This window comes from Tursiops truncatus, chromosome 1 (assembly GCF_011762595.2).
Source record: "Tursiops truncatus isolate mTurTru1 chromosome 1, mTurTru1.mat.Y, whole genome shotgun sequence".
Taxonomy (NCBI): Eukaryota; Metazoa; Chordata; class Mammalia; order Artiodactyla; family Delphinidae; genus Tursiops; species Tursiops truncatus.
In genome coordinates, this window is record NC_047034.1 from 44948878 (window position 1) to 44955609 (window position 6732).

Genomic DNA, 6732 nt, shown 5'->3' on the forward strand with positions numbered 1-6732 from the left:
CAGACAGGGTTCCAAGGTCACATCCTCAGGTTCATTCACATGCCCAGTTCTCCCCAAGTAATAGTCTTTCCACAGGACAGGACATCACACAGGCTTGTCCAGAGCTATCCTTTCTGTTTAATGTTCACGGTCCCACTCTGAAGTTCCGGAAGTCCCTCTTCCTTCCTCTCCCAAGTCCATTTCCTGTCACAGAATATTTCAAAGTGAAATCCAACACAACCACCTCTCATTTACACAGATCTCCTGACTCTGTCTGAATCCAGGATTTTTTCCATTATGTCAGGCTGCCCCTCAGACTCTTACTGATAAGTAAATTTCATTTTATGCTACCCTATATATGTCTTTTGCAAGAGATTCTTATCCTCCACCCATCACCCTCCAAAATAACTGACCAGCCATACATGGCTCTATAAAATACTAGCAGTCAATGCACTGTGGCACAGAGTTTATTTTTCCAAACAAGTAAAACAAATGCTTGGCTTAAAAATAATATACACATTATACTCAGGCATATAAGCAATATTTTAAAACAGTATTTGTTTTCTCCTGTTTTCCTTTGCAACAATCTATTGGTATGTCAGATTTCAAAACAAAAGCTAGTTTCCACAGGAAGGGAAAACAGATTAAGGCAGACAAGGAAGAAAGGAATAATGTTTGCAACATTTAGATTTGAAATCTTACATAGCCTTCTCAGAAACACTGATGTTTGTTGGCACTTTACTACTTTTAATTCTGAGCATGAAATTCAAACGTCTATGGAGACAAAACTACATAACTATGAACAAAACAAACAACACACTGGTCCCTTCCTGGTGTGAACTTTGGATAAATATGGCAACTCTTTCCAGTTGTGAGTATGCATCTCTCCTTCTCTAGCCACTTTAAAATAGGTTGGATTCTAAACTGTCAGGAAGGATTCAAGTGACGACTAAATTAAATTAAGGTATAAAGAAAGGTCTCATTTCATATTTCTCATAGCATGTTCTACTGACAATGCATTGGGTAATGATGTTTATGATAAAGTCTGTACTTTTGTTTGGGTTATGAATCATTTATTTTTCACTTTTAACAGGAACCAGACATTGCCTCATTACTGTCTTGTCTAAGAAGTATGTCTTGCAATGAATTTTGGTAAGGTCAATTTTTTTTCCCATTAGAGTAGTATGTGTGTTAAAAATTAAAAGATTACTAGATGATCTAAGTCAGTGGTTCTGGAACTATAAATCTGTGGCTAGTAAGTATTAACTCCTTTTTATCAGAAATTCTGAGACTACATAAGAAAGAAGTATGGGAGCAGTCAGATTCCTGAGACTTACTGACCATCATTGAACTAGGTACAGAGGAAGGGACCACAAAATAACTATGTTCTAACTTTGGGTACCTCAGAGGACATAGACGTAGATTATTCAATACCACATCTATTTGCTACTTGATCTTGGCATTTAAGGTATATGCTTGAGCCAAGAGTTCAGTTGATTACTGATAAAGGCAGGCATGATCCTCAGTGGCCTAAATGTTTTAAGAGCTCTATTTCAATGTCAGCTCCACCTTGTACCAGCTATGTGACTCTAGGCAAATTGATTAATCCCTTAGCTTCACTTTTTTCTTCTGAAAATCAGATTGCTAATACGTAACCTCGGCAAAACTGTAGTTTGGACTTAATTATGTAAATGTACATACAGTATCTGGTTCCCAATAAATGTTAGTTCCTTTCCCTTGCATAATTTTATATCAGGAATCAGTGGCAGATTCCATCATATCACAATTGCTTACGGATTCACTTGGGTATTCACAACAGTATTCACTTATATGTTGCCCCTTTAGAGACAAAAAGATTTCTAGGGCTTTGGAGCTAATGACGAGCTACCTCCATCTGATACCCATCATGGATAGAATGCACAGCTTACAAATGCCGTGGAGGCGGGTGGTGGCTGCGGGGTCTGGGGTGGGGGCGTGGAGCCAGGCCTGCAAGGGGCTGGGCAAGATGGCGGCCATGGAGACCAGTCAGCACCCCTGACCCTGGAATCACTGCCCACTGATCCCCTGCTCCTCATCTTATCCTTCTTGGACTACCGAGACCTAATCAATTGTTGCTATATCAGTTAAAGACTTAGTCAGCTATCAAGTCATGATTCGCTGTGGAGAAGACATTGCAAAAACTACCGGCTGATACCTGAGGAAGAGAAAACACAGAAGAACCAGTGTTGGAAATCCCTCTTCACAGATACTTTTCTGATATAGGAAGATATATTGACCATTATGCTGCTATTACAAAGGCCTGGGATGATCTCAAGAAATATTTGTAACCCAGATGTCCAGATGGTTTTCTCTCTGAAAGAGAGTGCTTAAGAGGAAGACCTAGATGCTGCAGAAGCTCAGATGGGCTTCAAACTTCCAGATGATTATCGATGTTACTATCATATCCACAATGGGCAGAAGTTAGTGGTTCCTGGGTTGTTGGGAAGCATGGTGCTGTCTAATCCTATCTTTCTGAGGATTTGTTAGACATCTACACAGCTGCTGGAGGCTTCCAGCAGAGACAGGGACTGAAATATTTTCTCCCTTTAACTTTTTGCATACATACTGGTTTGAGTCGGTACATAGCAGTGGAAGGGCTGAAACAAAAATGAAGTTTTCTACTGATCTTGGAGACAGAGCAATGAGTGGTCCTGAAGAGAGATCTTAGTTCTCTGCCCAGGAATTGAACGTGGGTCGCCTGAGTTGAAAACCAGGAATCCTAGCCACTAGACCACCAGGCACTAGAGGCTAGCAGCAAAGTGGCCCTGGCTCTTTCCCCTGTTTGAAAGCAAGAATATTTCAAGGAGGCAAAAATTGTAAAAACAGGTAAAAAGTTTATTATTAGAGATACAGCATAACATGTGGGTGAGCACACAGAGAAGCAGTTTGCTTATTTAAGTCAGAAGCAAGGCAGAAATACACACCCGGAGAGAAAGAGTATGGGCATCCTAAATGAGAAGCACAATAAAGAGGTGATTTAAATCACTTATATGGGACAGTCCTTCCGGGTTTTTGTTTACCTTTGGCCAATTTTCTTATTTCTATCTTCACACCTGACCTGCCCTAGGACCCTCCCCAACATGCATGCACAACTTTTTGCTAAGATGGATCCCACCCCAGAGGCCTGTGGGGGGTATGTCCACACTTATTATGGGGTGGCATCCCCTCCCTTTTTGACCCCCAAGGAAGCTTCCTGCTCACGTGCAGACAGGGAAGTTTTCCTTGATCTCAGGAGTGGTCATCTTATCTCTTTACTTCAGCAGAGCTCAGCTTCTGCCACTAGCTTTGTCCTTGGAGCGTCTGCGTGAGAACAAAGCTTCAGTTTTACTCCACTTGACAAACACCAGCTGTCCAGCCCAAGGGCCCATCTATCTCCTACCTCACTACCAAATGTCTGACCAAACGGCTCAGAGTCCAGCTGCTACTCACATGTTTATCATAGGTGCTACTTTGACTGACTGGTTTACTTCTTATATCAACAATGTTGTATCAGGTGGCTTCCCTATCATCAGAGACCAAATTTTCAGATATGTTTATGATCCGGAGTGTGTAGCAATGACTGGGGATATTACAGTTTCAGTTTCCACATCGTTTCTGCAGGGACTCAGCTCTATATACCCACCCCGCTATTTCTTCACATACCAAATCAGGATTGAAATGTCAAAAGACGCACTTCCTGAGAAGGCTTGTCAGTTAGACAGTCGCTACCGGAGAATAACAAATGCTAAAGGTAATGTGAAAGGACTTTCCTGGCAGTCCAGTGGTTAAGACTTCGCCTTCCAGTGCAGGGGGTGCAGGTTCGAACCCCGGTCAGGGAGCTAAGATCCCACATGCCTTGCAGCCAAAAAACCAAAAACATAAAACAGAAGCAGTAGTATAACAAATTCAATAAAGACTTTAAAAATGGCCCACATCAAAAAAAATCTTTAAAAAAAAATTAAAAAATAAAGGTAATGAGGAAGAAGTTCAAGGACCTGGAGTTGTTGGTAAATTTCCAATCATCAGTCCAGGCTGGGTATATGAATACACAAGTTGTATATTCATATATAACATCACGCTATATGGAAGGATATTATATCTCCCTTTTTTTTTTTTTTTTTTTACTTTAAAGACAAAATCTTTAATGTCACCTTTCCCTGATTCCATATGGCATGTCCGACACTCAGGGTGTCTATAGCTCGATTGGAAATGGGTCCTAATAAACATGAAGAGATGCAAGAGAAAGAAGAGGAGGAGGAGGAAGTAGACGATTATGACCATTGGGCAGATATAGATGAATCTGATGAAGAATACTAGGAGGAGAGACGGAGGAGAGTCTTTGATGCTCCCCTTCAAAGATGCCACTGCTCTCACCTTTTTTTAAGCAAGCCTCTGCTGATGGAAGCCCTGGGATGAATCCAGCCTGTTGAACAAATTTCTCAACAATGTAAATAATCCAATTGTTCTCAGCTTACAGCAGGAAAACTAGCATGAAATATCGTGCCAGGCCCTGGGTTCTATGAGATACTACTTTAGGAATTGGATTGTTTGGGTTTGCTTTGTGTTTTTGAGGTAGAGGAGGAAATGGGAATCCTTTTTTTCTCTAGTGGGAAAATAGTTCTCTAGAAATTTCTAGAACAGACATTTCTTTGTTTAAAAATATTTTATACTTATACAGATATGGAAATGGGAGAGAATTGTTTTGAATAAGGATTTAAAATGAGGCAGAAATACCTACACAAGGATAGAAAATATGTGACAATGATTCTGTGAAAAGACTTATAAGTTATTTAGAAATGAACAGAATTTGTAATTAGGCTGATCCATTTAGTGATTCCTGTATATTTTGTACTCACAGGGAACTAACTGACTAAATAGCTTGAATGCTAGTTGTTTGTCCTTTCTTAGACAATCTGTCCTTGAATTTAGAGTTTTCATCACAACAACCTTGAATTTAAAGTCTGTTAGTATGACTTTGACCTTGAATTTAGTCTTCAACTCTACCAACCTTGAATTTAAAGTCTTCAACATTATGACCTTTATCATATTGTTCACAGATGCATCATTTTTGAAGTGTAGTGTGTAAAATTATGTATTGTGTTGTTGACTAACAAAAGAGTCTCCACAATGTCTCATGTAGTCTAAATTTGTAAACACTGCTTCTGTTTTGTTTCCCCTTGAAATACTTGACTGTCTAACTTTGTGATAATGTTAAAATTAAGTATGTTTTCCTGAAACATGAATTTTTTTGTAATTATATAAATGAGAGTTTCGAATGAAATCCTCCAAGTCTCAAAACTCACATTTTGAAAACAAATTTTGGTTCCAATCCTGTATTTTGTGTAATTGCCTATTTCCCATAAACTAATATTAATAAGCAAAAAAAAAATGCTGTTGAGCTAAAATAATAAAAATATTAAGGCCTTTATAATAGAAAGGAATGCCTGTGGGCCCAGCTAGACTTTTTTAACTAGATTTAGCCAGTTTGTAGCACCCATTGAGCTCACTAAAGTGAACTTCCGAAAAAAGGGAAGGAAGTGGTTATCTCAACTGAAAAAAAAAACAATGATGATGAAAATGCAGAAGAAAGTAAGGTGAGATCAGAGCAAACACAAATTCTATCGGAATGTTCCTCTGGCTTCACTGATATGTACACTGTGGATGCCACACTAGTTAGAACAATGGTATTTCCAACTCAGCCTCCTGGCCCTGAGCGTGACTGCTCTCACTGACATGAATGTGGAAGGACGGGAATAAGAAACCAATCCAGTGAGGTCTTGGCTTCAGTAATACACAAAAAATCAGTTCTGGAAGGTTTAAATATCTAATTATATCAATACAAAATTACTGGAAGATAATACCAAAGACAATTTTTTCAAGTTGTAGCAAGATTTGGCTACATACAATTTTAAATTGTACGTATATCAACAAAATCAAAATTAAAGACAAATGGCAAACTGAACAAAAGCTTGGTAACATGCATGACAGACAAGGAGTCACTGACACTAAAATATAAAGCACACGTACAAATATATAGGAAAAACTGATTACAGTAATGGAAAAGCAGACAAAGGAAATAAGTAGGAAATTCACAAAAGAGAAAATTTAAAGGGCCAATATTTATTTTTTAAGTCAAACCTCACTATTACTCAAATAAGTGCAAATTAAAGCACTTAGATAACTTTGTACCTATCAAAATCACTAAATAAAATGTTAATGTTAATGCCCAGAACAGACAACAGTATGATACAAACAGCAACAATATTTTGGGAGGGAGAGGGGAGTTTGACAAATTTATTAAAAAGCTAAAAATGATGAATCCTTTGACTCAACAAGTCTACTTTTTGTAATATATTCTAATAAAATAATCATGATTGTACACAAAATTTTATCCATAAAAATGTTCAAAATGACAATATTTATAATATAAAATATTGAAAACAAGTGCCCCAAAATAGAGGATTGCTAATTAAATTATGTTACTTTCATACAACAAAGCTGTATGCAACCATCAAAAATGATGCTGTGGAAGAATATTTAATAACATAGGAATATGTTAATAATTGTTTGTTACGTGAAAAAAAGCTAAGAAACAGTATGGATAGCATTTTTCCATAAAAGGAGGAAGGGAAGGGAAGAGAAGGGAAGGGAAGGGAAGGGAAGAGGAAACACCATTATATTAATAGCAGTTTACTCGGGATAGTAGAAATTTGGGTGATTTTTTTCCCTAGCTTT

At 38.1% G+C, this 6732-nt stretch overlaps 1 pseudogene; it reads left to right on the forward strand.

The window, feature by feature from the left end:
* The first annotated feature begins 1984 nt into the window (after positions 1-1984).
* Positions 1985-4413, forward strand: LOC101334820 (F-box only protein 3 pseudogene; annotated as a pseudogene).
* The last annotated feature ends 2319 nt before the right edge of the window (positions 4414-6732 follow it).